This window comes from Triturus cristatus, chromosome 12 (genome assembly GCF_964204655.1).
Source record: "Triturus cristatus chromosome 12, aTriCri1.1, whole genome shotgun sequence".
Taxonomy (NCBI): domain Eukaryota; kingdom Metazoa; phylum Chordata; class Amphibia; order Caudata; family Salamandridae; genus Triturus; species Triturus cristatus.
The window spans coordinates 537,652,438-537,668,892 of NC_140595.1; the positions used below are offsets into that span (position 1 = coordinate 537,652,438).

General features: G+C 51.5%; 1 protein-coding gene across 4 annotated transcripts in view; it reads right to left on the reverse strand.

Moving 5' to 3' along the window:
* The window catches only part of LOC146776237 (dynein axonemal assembly factor 1-like), a 668,903-nt gene that overhangs the window by 68,108 nt on the left and 584,340 nt on the right, over positions 1-16,455 (reverse strand). The gene's annotated exons all lie outside the window — the stretch shown is intronic.

The following is a 16,455-nucleotide window of genomic DNA, read 5'->3' on the forward strand; positions in this document are numbered from 1 at the left end:
TGGGCTTTTACAATGGGGAGGTTACGATTTTTATGATGGGGAGGATCGGGCAAAGAATGAAAAACTGTCAAGGGAACCTGATCGAATACCGAAATCCTACGACTAATTATTGTTTGATGTCTATTTACTGTTTGTTTGGGATACCGGGTTGGGCATGAGAAATATTCGTGTAATGTTGCCTAAAGACATTTTGCGTGTATTTAAAGAACAACCCACTTAATGCAATTTGAACAGTCTCGTAGATTCTGCCTCTGTGTGGTTCCTATGACTTCTGTGTCCCTGCAGTAAATAAACCTTGGTCTTTGACGCCACCATCGAGAAGCCCGTGTCTCTGTTTATTTGTGCACCGAGACAGGAGGACCTCAGGGGTCTTTGGGTGTTGTTTCCCTGACACCTCTGGACTCTTAAAAGTCCAGAACCTCAAATTGGCGCCCAACGTGGGGCGACGTCATCCGGTACCGGTCCAAAGCCTGAAAAGTTCGAGAAGTTTCGTGTGAAGATTCCGGAGGGAGGTACTCCGCTTCATCGATCCCTGCATGTCGTAAAAGTGGCCCGACGATCTCTTCCACGAGGGTTTCCGTTCCCAGACGGCTACAGAGGACCGCTGCCCTGACTGTCGCCCTGTCTTGGACCCGAGGTGCAGACCTTAGTACGGCGAGACGTAGACGGGTTCTCCTTGGTGACGTCTTCCACATTTCAGTTAAGTATTAAGTGGGTTACGCTCAGTTTGGTTGTTCCTTGTTGCTCTGGTTTAATTCGTAGATTATCATTGGTTGCTCTTGTTTAGATAATCTTTGTTTTGGTATTAGTTCATTTTGGTAGGCCTAAGTTCTTTGCGCATTTTGGTTGGAATTTGTCTTTGTTTGTCATGACTACCAGTAGTAATTGTTTCCTGTCCTGGTTACGTTGCAACGGGGATTCCCGGTTGGAGGATTCATGTTCGGTTCCTCCGATTGGAACTCCTACATATGAGCTCTATTGTAAACATGGTGTTGGTCCTATTACGTATAATGAAGTATGGATCCGTTATACCAGAAAAGATGGTGTCCTTAGTTGGCCACCGCATGGTAGCTTCGAAACCGAAATTCTAGATAATCTAGAAATGAAGTTGTTTAAGAGAAATGCCCGGCCGGCAATGTTTGATTCTTTTCGCGTATGGCGCAAAGAAGCCAAACAGAGAGAAATTAGGAAGACGAAGAAAGAACAGAAAGAGAAAGGGTTGACTTTAATGGAGTCTGCTAGGCAGCTGCATGTCAACGAGACTGAGAAAGCAATGGAGATGGCGAATAGAAAATATAATTTGGCAATTGATAAATGTTACCCTGTATTGCCATCTCGTCCTACTAAGCCGATGGAGGATCATGAGAAGGATCCTCTGTTGTCTTACCTGTTGAATTCACCTCCACCATATGCACAGGGTATTACAGTACCACAGTTACTACCTGTCGTACAGCCAGCTGCTGGTCAGCCTGGAATAGTTGCTCCACTTCCTTTGATTCCAGCTCCTGTCCTTCCCGTGGTTAATGTTCCTTCGGCACCCCCTCTTCCTGGGTCGCCTGCTCCGCCTTTGCCTGTCGTTACGCAAACTGCTTTACCTGCTACCCCTACCCTTACTATTTCATCTGCTCCAGCTGCCCTGTCCCCGAACCCTGTGAACGTTCTGACTCCGCTTTCCGTTCGTCGGAAAATAACCGACTCTGTAACTAATATCTTAACTCCTCTCTACACGTCTTTAATTGAGACCCCCGTTTCTGACTCTATACAGAGACGTAGCCAGCTTCCTGGTCCTCAGGAACGAGACATGTTAGATTAGACAGCTCTTAGGTGGATGTCGAAAGCTGTGAAGTATGATGCACAAGGGGGGCGGAGCTAGCCGGCGGCTATGGCGGACGTGTGAGCGCGGAGCTCCCGCTCGAGACCCCTTTCTATCCGTACATACGATCCTGAGTAGCAGCATTCTACTACGCGCTGGTGCGGAGGGTCCCCCCTGGCACTGGGTGGTGTCACCCCGGGAGTCCGGCGGAGCCGATTGAGCCCTGGTGCACAGATCCCGGCGAGCTCGGGGTGAGGAGGCGGGCTGGGCCGCGATCCCCGGACTGGCCTGCGGCTCGACCCGACGTGCGTCAGCTGACGTGCGGCTGCCAGGCACGAGGCGGACCCGACCAACGGGGTCCAACCGGCTGCGTGGTGCGGTCGAGCGCCCTGGACCCGAGTGCGGGGGGTCGGCTGCGGTGGCGCCCCCCCCCCCCCCCTGGATTGCTGACTGAGTGGGCAGCTAAGTGCGGCCTGCGCCGTGTCGGTCTTCAGGCGCCCTGGGGACGCGGGCACGGAGGCCCTCACCCGAGACATCTTGGCGCTGGGAGACGCCACACTTGGAGTAGTGGGGGACCACTTGCGCAGGCACGGCGTGCCCCCTCTCGCTCCCGCTCTGAGGAGGTGACCGGACACTTGCAGTAGCACATAGCCGCCGGAGTGCGGGACCGCGTGGCGGGGAGGTCGACATCGAGTGGAGACGGCGGTGGTCAGCCGGACTGGGCCTCTGTGCAGTGGAGGCGACCTCGGGCCAGCGGCCGTCCCCAGGCGCAGCCATGGGCAAAAGTGATAAACTACAGTCCAAACTGTCTTTTGATCCCCGCAAGCCGAAGGGACCGGTCGAGGCCTCGCCGGCGCGACCCCCGGACGGGGCGACTGCGGAGAGCGCCATGTGCGCCGACATCAAAGCAACACTGGCAGCGATGGAAAAAGGGCTGCAGGGCAGTCTGACCGCGATAGACACTAAGCTTGATGCACTCACGTACCGCATGGACCGCATGTCGGAACGAGTGGATAAGAACGCAGAGCGGCTGGACGCGACCGAGCAGAGGATAACGCAGGTGGAGGAGACGCAGACGGCGTGGGACGCGGACCGCCGGCAATTCAGTAAACTCCTGCAGGTCATCCAGGATAAGTCCGAGGATTTGGAGGCCCGTTCGAGGCGATCGAACGTCCGTATCACTGGCGTGGCGGAGTCGACGCACACGGGCCGAATGGAATTATTTGTGGAAAAACTGCTGCGGGCCCTGCTCGGAGAGGAGGTGTTCTCCCCAATGTTCGTGGTTGAGCGGGCCCACCGCTCGCTGGGCCCTCGACCCAAGCCTGGGGCGCCTGCCAGGCCTATAATTGCAAAACTGCTCAATTACAGAGACAGAGACACGGCCCTGCGATTGGCGCGAGAAAAGGGGAAGCTGCTATATGAAGGGATGGATATCTCCATCTACCCCGACTTCACGGCGAAGGTGCAGGAGGAACGCAGGCAGTTTGCACCCTACAAAAAACAGCTCCGCGATTTGGGCCTGGACTATGCGATGCTATACCCGGCGCGGCTCCGTATCAACAGGCAGGGGCAGTCGCACTTCTTCACAGACCCGAGGGAGCTGCAGCGATCCCTGAAAGAGTGGTCGAGGGAGCAGCGGCGTGGAATGCAGGACGACGCGACTGCCCGCACGGAGGTCTCCGACCTGGGGGACCAGGACTAGAACACTGGCGGTGGCTGCTTGATCTGACTTGTCTCCGGGTGAGTGGACGCCGACCCGCGACGGGGGCTGCCGCTCCACAGGTGGCTCGGCAACAGCGGGGACTATGTTGGCGCGCCAGAGGTGACGAACGCCATGGAGGACGCTGAGGCTGCAGCTGGGTGAGGCCATTATGCTGTGTTTGGGGACCCCCGGACATCGCTGCCCTAGCACTGGTGGGGGGGCGAGAGACTGGACTTCTGCTACGGCTTTGATCGGGGGAGCCCGGTGTCCCTAGGCACTGCGAGACTTTAGTGGGGAGAGCAACTGGAGTGCACCGCATGGTTTGATCTGCGAGCAATGGACCTGGTTAGCTGTCTGGGGGGGGCTGGGGGGCGCTGTACAGATTCGGATAGACTGGGGCGCTTGCCACTGAGGTGAGGTGTCATTCGCTAGCGCTGCGTTTAGCTTCGTTTGGGGGTCTGGAGGCGGGGGCACGGCCACACGGCGGACTCTTGGGAGTTCTGAGGAGCAGCCCGCTGGAGGCCCCTGCCCCAGCGCTAAAGGCTCTCTTGGCCCCCACGGGGGCTGGTTTGGGGATGTTTTTGTATGGTTGTTGTTGTGGGGTAGGGTGGGGGGAGGGACGGGGGCTCTGTCTGGCCAGGTTGGGGACGGTCGGCTGTGGGAGGGGGGCTGGGAAGTTTGGGGGACGTTCGGTGTTGTGCATTTGTGCTTGGTACTGTCTCTTGCATGGCAAGTTATTTGATTTACTGATGTGTGGCTGTTTCGGACTGTCTGAACTAGAGGGGCGGGAGGGGACATCCTGCTGCCCCACGTGCAGTGCTGATATTAGAACGAGTAACTGGGATGACTGGAACGGATGAACGAATGGATGACACTGACGGGGAAGTTCTTAGAGCGCTGACGTGGAATGTCCGAGGGCTGAATGACCATCGCAAACTCAGAAAGGTCTTAAACTACCTCCACCGACATCACATCGACCTGGCACTGCTCCAGGAGACTCACCTCCCACTTACTAGTAGGTTGCTGGCGGCGAGGGGCCTGGCGGGATCCAGTGCGGCCGCGGGCTTCACATCGCATTCTAGGGGGGTGATTACCTGGGTGAACCCACGATCGAGACTCCGGTTGACGTCGCTGCTTGCCGACCCGGACGGGCGATACTTAATAGCGCGGTGCGTGAGCTTTGTTAAATCCTGCACTCCCCAATTTCTTAATAATTATTTCTGTTCCCCAGTTGTGTTGTGTTCGCCACCTTGTCGGTGCGCCGGGACGCTCCTTCGCTGGAGCAGCCGTGCGCAATACAAATAGCACTAACATAACATAACATAACATAAAGGCCATGACCTGATAGTGGTCAATGTGTACGGCCCTAACTATGATTCCCCAGACTTCTTCGACGCTCTGGCGGCACAGTGCAGGCAGCACGTGCCCTCTGGCATGGTGTGGGGAGGCGACTTTAACTTCACATTCAGCCCAGAGCTGGACCGCTCGTCGGGGCCGGCCCGCCGCCCAGCGGCCGCTGCCTTACACATGCAGGCGGAGCTGATCAGGCTTGACATGCTTGATGTCTGGCGACACCGTCACTCGGGTTAAGGGGGCTTTACGCATTACTCGGCTTTCCATGACGTGCACACCAGAATAGATTACTGGTTGGTGTCCCGGGCACTGCTCGCGAGCGTCGCGGACTGCAGGGTGCTGCCACGCACGTTGTCAGACCACTCTCCTCTGCTACTGGTCCTGACCACTCCGCGTCGGCGGCCACCGCCGTTCACGTGGCGACTACCGCCGTATGCACTGCTGGATGACGTGTTCCGTGGGGAACTGGCGGACGAAATAGACACGTTCTTTAAGGTAAACACGGGCACAGTCCAGAGTTTCCAAACAGTGTGGGACTCGTTTAAGGCCTATATCCGTGGTGTAGCGATGACTAAGCATTCGGGAGTGCTTAAGTCCATCCGGCGGCAGCTCGGGGCACTGGAGTCGCAGATAGCTCAAATGGAGAGGAGACAGGGGGACTCGGCGGACCCGGAGGCGGCCGCGCGGCTGCAGCACCTGGTTGCTGAATTCAATAGTGAAGCGGACCGAGAGGTGAAACATATGGGGAAGTATGCCACGGCCCGCACGTACGGGGAGGGCGAGCGCCCAGGATCCGTGCTGGCGGGAATACTGCGCAATTCTAGGCGACCTCTGGTCATTGACGAGCTCGTCACGGCTGCGGGCGATGTGATCACCGAGGAGGAGGGGGTCATAGAAGAATTCAGGGCCTATTACGCTGGCCTATACAAATCGCAGTCCTCGCGTATGGAGGCAGAGATAGACGACTACCTCAGTTACCTCAAAATGCCATTTTTGTCTAACTCGAGGCGAGAATTCTTGGCCCTGCCCATACAAAAAGATGAGATCTTGGAGGCATTGGGGAGTATGCGGGCGGGCTCCGCCCCGGGAGCGGACGGGCTGACGGTGGCCTTCTATAAGGCCTTTCAAGACCAGCTCCTCCCGCATCTTCTGACCCTTTTTGATGACATTTGCCTCGAAGGCAGTATGCCCGAGACGATGCGAGAGGCCCTGCTAGTTACAATCCCTAAACCCGGGAAGCCCCCTAACCAGTGCGGATCCTATAGGCCACTCTCACTGATTAATGTCGATGCCAAAATATATGCGAAAGTGCTGGCCACGCGCTTGGCGCTCCTGGTCCCGGAGCTCGTGGCGCCGGAGCAGGCGGGCTTTGTCCCAGCCAGGAACCTTACGTATAACATCCGCACGGTCCTTGGCGTCATGCAACATGTGCGCCCAGAGAGTAAGGCCATAGCGCTCTTCCTTGATATGGAGAAAGCGTTTGACTCTGTGGAGTGGCCGTTCATGGTGCGGGTTCTCAGGAAGCTCGGGTTGGGGGAGCCTTTCCTACAGATGATAGGGGCTTTGTATTTCAGACCTACTGCCAGGCTTCGCCTCGGAGATCGAGTCACGGAGCCGTTTGCTATCTCTAGAGGGACCAGGCAGGGCTGCCCTCTCTCCCCACTCCTCTATGCGCTAGTGGCCGAGCCCTTGGCGTGCGCGATAAGGGAATACCACAGATTTGAGGGCATTAATTTTCCCTCTTACAAGATAGGTATCTCTACCTATGCTGACGATACGCTACTTTACATCAGAGATCCGGAGGAGAATCTCGCCTCTATACTGCGGGAGGTGGTTAGATTTGGGGCGCTATCGGGCCTCAAAGTCAACTGGAGCAAATCGCTGGCATTCCCGCTGACCACAGCAACATTGCCGTTCCCAATGGAATACCCACTGCAGTGGACAACGGACTCTATTCGCTATCTGGGCATTAGACTGCACAGGGACCCGGAGGTCTTGATGAGGGAAAACTATGGGGTGGCTTATTCCAAACTCGTGGATGAGGTGGAAGTGTGGAACAGACTGCCCCTCTCGCTGATGGGCAGGATAGCCATTATGAAAATGATCATCCTACCGCGCTTTCTGTTCCTCTTTGCCAACATTCCTACAGTGTTGCCCAGGTCTTTCTTTGCGCAGCTGACTCAGACCCTCCTCCGGCTGGCTTGGGGAGGTAGACAACCGAGAGTCCAGTGGAAAGTGCTAACGTTGCCATATGAGATGGGGGGGCTTGGAGCCCCGGACCTGGAGAGTTATTACAGGGTGGCGCAGGCGTCCCATCTGCATTCGTGGATACACGCTGACCCAGATGTCCCACATGTGCTGCTGGAGCGCTTGTTCGCGGAGCCGGTACCACTCCCGGCGACGATTTGTCTGCCCGTGGATCGACGGACTGGACTGTTGGACTCGCTCGGATCCACTAACCACGCGTGGCACATGCTTCTGAAACGGCAGGACTGTGCCATCTTATACTCGCCGCTGATGCGGGTGGAGTGGGCGGTTTGGCTCCCTCCTCTGCGAGAAGCGGGGGTGACGCGGGCTTTGGGCGCCCTGGGTATAGCGAGGATGGCAGACCTGTTCCAAGACGGCGTGGTTAAGACGCTGGAGAGCGTCGTATTGGCACATCCGGGGTGCACGTTACTCCAACGCTTCCAATTCCACCGGGTTCGGGGTGCACTGCTGTCTCTTCTGGGACCTACTGCGGCGGAGCCGCCCGAGATCCCGGAGCTCACCTATGTCATTAAAGCGGCGGAGCCGTCCAAGCTGGTCTCGGCACTCAAAAAGATTGGGGATCAACACAGGGAGCCTCAGTGCTCTGCCGCGCGGCGAGCCTGGCAAACGGACCTCGAAATGGACATCTCGGATGAGACGTGGAGATACTGCTGCTCCAGCACCAAAAAGGTCTCTTTGAACGGTCGTCACCGTTTAATACACTTTAAGTTCTTGCAGCGGGTATACTACACCCCTGAAAGACTACACAGATATGGGCTGCGCCCCTCGGCGGAATGCGAGCGGTGCCATGCACCTGTGGCTGACTTCCTACACATGGCCTGGCTTTGCCCAGGTGTGGCCCGGTTCTGGACGGCTGTATTCCGAGAGTTGAGCAAGATATTGGAAAGGGAGATCCCCCCAGACCCGGCTCTAGCGTTACTGGGCTACTCCAAGCCGCTTCCGCGGGCGCTGCGGCGACTGACGGATGTGGCGCTGCTGATCGCGAGGCGAGTTGTGGCGGCCTGCTGGATGAGAGGGCCGCTTCCCACTAAGAAGAGGTGGGCCAGGGATATGTTGTACTGTAGCACGCAGGCGGAAACATATAGCGAACTGCTGCCCCCTAGAAGTCGCCCTAAGAACTTCTGGGCGCTATACAGCACCTACATATCCGCGGAACATGCTGAGGAACCTGGTAAAGGGGACACGCAGCAGGAAGCCCCGGCGGTGTGCGGTGGGGTAGTGGAGAGTATGCCTTCGGACTAGAGTGCGATAATGGTGAGATAAGCCATGAGGCCTGTGTGATGTTCGAGAGAGAGACTGGTTGGAGGGAGGAGGGAGGGGGCATCCCTTGTACGAGGCGAGGGCTACCTAGAGACGGGCCCGCGCGGCGGGCACCGGAACCGCAGGATTGGCCAGGCCTGGAGACATGGGAGGTGATGTCGGCCCGGAGTTTGACACCCTGGTCAGAGACGGCGTGCGTGAGTATGCCTGAAGCGAGTGAAGATGGATGCATGATGGCGAACGAGGGGGGAGGGGCGGGTGTTGAGACTCGAAGTGCGAAGTTACGGGTACTCGAGCAGACTGCCGGCAGTTGGGCCGAGATGGTCGATTACATTATGGCGCGGTCCGGTGGGGCACACGTACCATATGCACTGGAAGCGTTTCAGCCCGAACTGCATTATGTAAAACTGCAATGCCGCCGGTCCTCCGGGATGTCGGCTAAATGGCTGTGTGAGAGCTGCTGGACTACAATGGCCGTTTTTTCTGAAGCAACGAACTGCAGAAGGAGCACACGGCAGTCTGTTATGTATATTTACAGTGTCTCAATAAAGGTTTTTGAAAAATCAAAAAAAAAAAAACAAAAAAAAAAAAAATGTATGATGCACAAAGAGTGTTAGATACTTTTATGCAATGGAATGAACCTACTCAATGTTATGTTTTTGACGTGATGTGTTCTCTTGTGCGTGAAGAATGGGAAGATGATGACTTAGATTCCGTCCCCTCTGATCTGATAAATATTCAACAGAAGTTCGCCACCGGAATGGTGATAGGTTCAGAAGTAAGGGGAGCGATAGAACTGATTTTAGCTCATAGGGATGATTCCCCTCTTCGAGCGACAAGAGACCCTGATGGTTCACCGATTACTACTAGGAAAAAACGAGGTCAATATCCGATGAGGGAAGTTCCGCCGATATGGCGTGATGCAGTTCAAGCTGATGGGGCTAATAATATTGTAGCTGCCCCGGCACATTTCCAGAGAGTGTGGATACACATCCCTTGGAAGCGGGCCGAAGTATTAGCAGTAAAACAAGCGTTACCAGACCCACGTAAAAATCCTGCTGGTTATTACAAAGAGTTAACGCAGACAGTTCAAGCGTGCATCATGAATTTGGCAGACATTGAAATGTTATTTGGTAATGTAGTGCCACAGCCTATATGGGCCAAGATTCGGCAAGAGAACCACCCAGTCGCCTTAGGAGGTGATTGGCCAGCTATTGTAGCAGCAGATGCGCAACAAGTTGGCGGTGCTAAACCTGAACCTCTGATTGCTGCCTTGCCTGGCAGAATAATTAATCTGATGAAAACGCTGATGCCAGCGTTACGAGTTAATTGGGATAAACTATCGGCATGCAAACAAAAGAAGGACGAAAGCGTTTCTGACTTTTTCATTAGATTTGAAGAGACATTCGTAGACCACAGTGGGCAAGATATGAGTACTGAAGGAGGCCAGAGATTGTTTGTCGACAAGTTCGTGTTTAATTTACTACCTGAACTTAGTAACAAGTTAAAGGATTCTGAAAGTGCATGGGCAGTGTCGACGACAGCACAGATACTTGCAACTGCTCAGTATTACGAGAATAGAGAGAAGGAAGAGAAGGAAAAGTCAGAAAAGAAAACAAAAGATTTAAAGACTAAAGTTCTTTTGCAACAGGCGTATCCGCCTCGTTCGAATCAGTCAGATTCACAGCAACGACCCCAGTTTCAGCAACAGCCACAATTCCAGCAAGGGACGTCCCAAAGATTTAATTATGGTTTTTCTCGACAACAGTTAGCATGGAATCAGTGTGCCTATTGTAAAAAGGAGGGCCATTATAAGAATGAGTGTCCGGTACTGCACGCACAGACTAGTGGTGTCCCAGCTCAGAGAGGTACTGTTGGATCTATGCAAACTCCTAGAGGTAGAGGACGTGGTACTATGACACCACAGGCCGATCGCCAATCAAATTATTTCGATCAGCGAAATGCACAATCTGCGCAAGCAGGTAGATCTCCACAGTATCATGTTGAAGATTATTATGATCATAATGAGGAGATTCAGAGAAGCGAGCACTAGGACAGCCACAGGCAAAGAGAGGGAGTAGTATCCGTTCCAGTTGATCAGAGTGGACCTTATGTCGCAGTAGTTACCTCAGGCGTGGTCGAACCGTTTCTGTTGGATACTGGTGCGGCAAAAAGTTCAATTATGCATGCGAAACTCCCTGGCGCACCTTAGTCTGGCTCAACGAACACTTCAGTAGGTTTCTCAGGCGCCCCTGTTCACAATCCTGTTTCTAGTCCTTTGTCAATATCTGTTGGGCCATGCGAACTAGAAGCACCCCTTATCCTAACAACCGGTTGTAATGAGAATCTGCTTGGTTTAGATCTGTTGAAACGCCTACATGCGACACTGTACTGTTCTCCTTCGGGAGTACAGCTCACATTAGGCAAAAGAGTCATCTCTCCAATGTATATGTCGATGGATAAGCTCCCACCGGAGCTGCATCCTCTCCCTGATACTCTTTGGGCAACTGGTCCTAACGATGTAGGCCTCTTGGAAATTCCCCCTTATGTGGTAAGTCTGAAAGCGAATGTTAAATTCCCACGAATCCCACAGTATCGGATTTCGAATGAAGGGGAACGTGCACTCTTACTGATTGTGAAAGACTTAATACAGAAAGATGTGATTGAGGAAACTAGAGGAAATGTCTGCAATAGTCCTGTTCTGCCGATTTTGAAACACACTGACCCTTCCAAGCCTCCAATCTACAGATTTGTGATTGACCTCAGAGAAGTAAACAAAATCGTGATTCCGCAGTTTCCTGTGGTCCCAGATATCACTGCATTATTGACGTTGATTCCTGCCTCAGCCTCATGGTTTACAGTTATCGACTTGAAAAATGCCTTTTTCAGCATTCCCATAGCCGAGGAAAGTAGAGACATTTTTGGTTTCTCCTTAGGAGGTCGCAGTTTCAGATTCAAGCGCGCTCCACAAGGTTATTGTGAGAGCCCTTCAATTTACAGCCAAGCATTGAAGAGTCAATTAGATGCTCTTGTACTTCCTCCTGGTGTTGCTCTGATCCAATACGTAGACGATCTTTTACTGGCTGCTGATGACAAGGAAACTTGCAAAGCAGCTACAATTTCTCTATTACGTCATTTGTCAGGCTTACATCACAAGGTGTCACCTTCTAAACTGCAATATTGTTGCCAAGAAGTGACCTACTTAGGTCATCTTTTGTCAAAGGAGGGAAGAAGGTTGACCCCAGAGAGAATCAAAGCAATTTCACAGATGACTGTACCAAGCACACAGAGAGAAGTGCGTGCGTTTTTGGGTATTACGTCATACTGCAGGCAATGGATCCCAAATTTTTCTCTCATGGCAAAACCATTGGTAGCCCTGACTGGAAAAGGTGTTCCGAGCCCTTTGCCATGGTCTGATGAATGTCAACAGAGTTTCTCTGACTTACGTGATGCGCTGTGTTCAGCTCCTGTGTTGGGTACTCCTGACTACAGTAAGCCGTTTACTTTATATGTCCATGAAAGAGAAGGTTGTGCTTTGAGTGTTTTAACGCAACAATTTGGTGACAAACAGCGACCTTGTGCATATTTCTCATCCACATTAGATCCGGTAGCCAGAGCATTGCCAAGTTGTTTGAGAGCTACAGCAGCAGCTGCAGTGTCTATTCGACAGTCTGCTGGACTTGTCATGAACAACATGTTAGTAGTCATGGTTCCACATGCTGTGGATACACTCATGAATCAAATGAAAACTCAGCACCTCACCAGTGCTAGACTATCAGGCTATGAGCTGACGCTTTTGGCAAGTCACATTCAGATCAAGCGATGCAACATATTGAATCCAGCAACGCTGTTGCCGACTACTCAGGAGTCGAGTGATTCAGAGCCTCATGACTGTTGTTTCAGAACTGAGGAAGAGACAAAAGGTAGGATTGATTTGAAAGATACTCCGTTACTAGATCCAGACGGCACCTTATATGTCGATGGGTCGTGTTTTAAATTACAGAATGGTGATGTGACGGCCGCGTATGCAGTTACGACTTTGAGTACGATTGTTGAGACTGCAAGAGTAAGTCAGAATTCTGCCCAAGCTGCAGAATTAATTGCACTAACAAGAGCGTGTGTTTTAGCTGAGGGAAAGAGAGTGAATGTGTTTACTGACAGCCAATACGCCTTCGGCGTATCACATAGCTTTGGACGTCTCTGGAGAGAAAGAGGTTTTCTCACGTCCCATGGGACTAAGATCCAACATGGACAGTTAGTCAGTGATCTATTGGAATCTCTGACCCTACCGAATGAAGTTGCGATTGTGAAGTGCAGTGCACATCGGAAGATTACGGATGATGTCGGCCGTGGGAATGCGTTTGCTGATGAGGTCGCCAAAGAGACGGCCAAGAACATGACGAGCCGAATGTATGTTGCAACGTCTGCAAGATGGATTGCTGAATCAGGGATGTGTGAGAATACGATTGAAAGTGTGAAGGCAATCCAGAATGAAGCAACTGAAAATGAGAAGAATGAATGGAAGGAGAAAACGGGTAAAATGGATTCAAGTGGATGTTGGGTTGATTTGTCTGAGCAGCAACGTTGGATGTTACCTGATGCGTATGTACTTGCGGTAGTCACGATGGCGCATGGAGCGGCGCACATCAGTTCGAAAGGGATCTGTAAAATGTTAGCCCCAGTATGGAAGAACGATGGAATCACTAAGTGTGCGGAAAGAGTGGTGAAAAATTGCATGATATGCCTGATGCATAATCCTGGCAAGGGAACCCCAACCCCAACTGGTCATTTTGCTCCCCCTTCTTGTCCCTTTGAAGTGATTCAGTTGGATTATATCCACATGGATAGGTGTAACAATCTTAAATACGTCCTAGTGGTAGTCTGTGCCTTTTCAAGATGGATTGAGGCATATCCGTTGAAGGATAACACTGCTATGTCCACTGCCAAAATCCTCCTCAAAGAATACTTCCCCAGATATGGTATGCCACGGATTGTTTGGTCGGACAATGGAAGTGAGTTTGTAGGGAAAGTTATGAAGAGTGTGTGTGCGGGTCTGGGTATTACCCAGAAATTCCACAGTGCGAATCACCCACAGTCAGCGGGTTTGGTTGAAGGGTACAATGGCACCCTGAAGCTGAAACTTGCTAAAATTCAAGCTTCCACTGGTCTCTCTTGGCCAGACGCACTGCCTTTAGCTCTACTGTCCACCAGAGCGACTGTACACTCTCGAGTAGGGCTTAGCCCATATGAGATTGTGTTCGGTCGTCCTGCTAATGTTTGGGGAGTCCCTAGGCCAAAGGAATTCAAACAGATTGAATACCCAATGTTGATTGATTATCTTTATGATCTGACTGCTAAATTAAGCCTTATTCATCAACAGGTATTCGAATCCTTGCCTAAACTGCCAGAGAGTCCAGGCCACACGTTGAAACCAGGCGACCAAGTTGTAGTTCGGAATTTCGAACGAACTCGGAACCTCCAGCCAAGATTCGTGGGTCCGTTCCAGGTACTCCTCACAACAAGAACTGCTGTACGCCTAGCTGGAAGGAAAAATTGGGTGCACGCTAGCCATACGAAGCGTGTCCCTCTCCCACTCCCCTATGACAATTGGGTTAGACAGGGATTTGGTGTATCCGAGACAGAACCTGTTCCTAGGCACATCCCTTTCAGTGATGCAGAGTACATAACGGACCACCCACGAACTGAAACACAGAACTTTGACACCTCAGCAGGAACCGCTCCTTTGAATCCTGGACCGAGTATTGTACAAAGTGAACATTTGCCACCTGTGGAGTCGAACATTTCCGCACCTGTAGACCAGCTATTTCAAGATCAGACAAGACCCGGAAAGTACAGATATAATCTACGTTCTCATGTTATGAACTAATGACATTGCATAATTACCTTTCTGTTTGAAAACTGTTTTGATCTTACTGCATTCCATTCAGTCAGGAAGTTTGCTCAAAATTTTTATCTTTTTGTTTTTATTGTTTCTCGCACCTTGCCGTCTGGGTTACCGTAGGGTCGTAACGTGTGCCTTGTTTTAATTTGCAGGGAATCAGACATAAGGTCGGTTTCTTCTGTCTATCTTGGGAACTCCCAGGGTAAACAGAGGCAAGTTTTTAACAGGTACAAACCATCCGTTGCGGTTGTAGAAGATGGAACTTCCTGAACTGCGACGGGTTAATGTCATAAATGTGCACAAGACAAAGCTATATGACATATTACATAGTAAATGTTTTCTAATGCAATGTACTCTGACACTTCTAATTGTTTTGATAACTTTGGTAGGCGGAATTATTTTTGGTATTCAGTTGATCTTTACACCTGTTACATCTACAGTATCTCCCCATGTTCCTGTTTCTCTGACTGTTGTTTCTCTTCATTCTTTCCATCCTTTTCCTGCCCACGAGCAAGCTCGACGCTCTGAGTTTATAAATAACACTTTCATTCAGCTCTTGCACCAACATCAACTAGTGGTTAACACAACAAACTGCTGGGTGTGTTGCTTGATACCACATACCATGGACAAGGGCATCCCTTATCTGGTTCTGCCCTTTAGTTATAATGGATCATTCTGGGCATTTCAGACCATGTTCGCTTATGCCCTAGAGACCTATCCTCCACGACCTCCGCGTTCCACTCGGTATAACTCTGCTAATAGAGCCTTGGTAAAAGGAATCACTGACATGGTTAGAGATGTCAATAACACTCCGTTCATTCCCAAGGATGAATTGCGAGTTTACATGGGTTGGAATGTTACGGAATATGGCATTACTCTGGGTGAGAACAAACGTAAAAGCTCGACTCCGAGGTCAGGTCAGGTCTGTTTGCAAGGAAATGGGAGGAATCCGAAAGCCCGACTAGGGAAGAGTGACTGTATCGAAACTTATGTTTTCCCGTCACAGTCTTCCCCTGCATTCTTAGCTGCTAAGGGTACCTATTTTGTTTGCCAAGACAGAGCATACACATGGCTGCCTGCTGACTTCTCAGGCTCATGTTATATCGCTCAACTGCTACCTCCGACATACACTGCTGCACCGAACTATCACAAAACTAGAGTTGCGAGAGGTGTTTTCAGTAAGGAAGATACTGCTGGCCAAGAAGCAGGAGACTTCTTCAAAGGTTTCCTTCCGTTCTGGGGGCCTATGGCCAACAGTAGAAACTTACGTCAACTAACACGGGTAGTTGAATCCACTATCACCGAAACTGCGGGTGCCCTTAGTAACCTGACAGCTGAGCTTCAAGCGGATCGCCTCATGACGTTACAGAACCGTATGGTTCTTGATGTGTTACTTGCAGATCGAGGTGGAGTGTGTAAGATGATCCAATCGAGTTGCTGTGTTTTTATCCCAGATAATGCGCCAACGGTGTACAAGGCCATCTCTAAGTTACATAAGATTTCTGACTCTATTCATGTAGAGGAAGGTGACTGGTCATTAATGGGATGGTTCTGGAGCCTGTTGTCTGCGTGGGGATGGAAGGTTCTGATAGTCACTGGTGTTGCGTTGGTATTTTTATTTTCGTGCTGTCTCATTGTTCAGTGTGGTCCTGCCTTATGTAACCTCTGCATTTCAACATGCGTAAGAAGACCACCTGTTTTTAGAGATACGCCACGGGATAGAGTAATGCTTCAACAACATATCAGTGACCTGATGAACATAGAAATGGACTCCGACATAGAGTGAGTTATTGCCTATGTAAGGGCAAAAGGACGGTCTGAGGTTCTGTAGCGATCCGAACCCGTGAAATCGGTATCGTAGTACTGACACGATTTTGGTACCAATGAACCGCAAATGATCCATTATATGCATAACAGTGTTTTCGCTACGCAACTAGCATGAATTCACTGAGAAATAGGGCATTCTGTTGTAAAGTCATGGCATCCATTTTAGTTACGGCATCCATTTTGTTTCTTGCCCTCACATAGTCAATGAACGGGCGATGACCCCGGCAGAGTCACCTTGTTAAGGACACGTAAGCTCAAGCCCCGAGAAAGGCTGACGCTACATGACTAGGCAGAATCAAGCTGCCTCCCCTGCCTGAGGCCAGTCCTGCT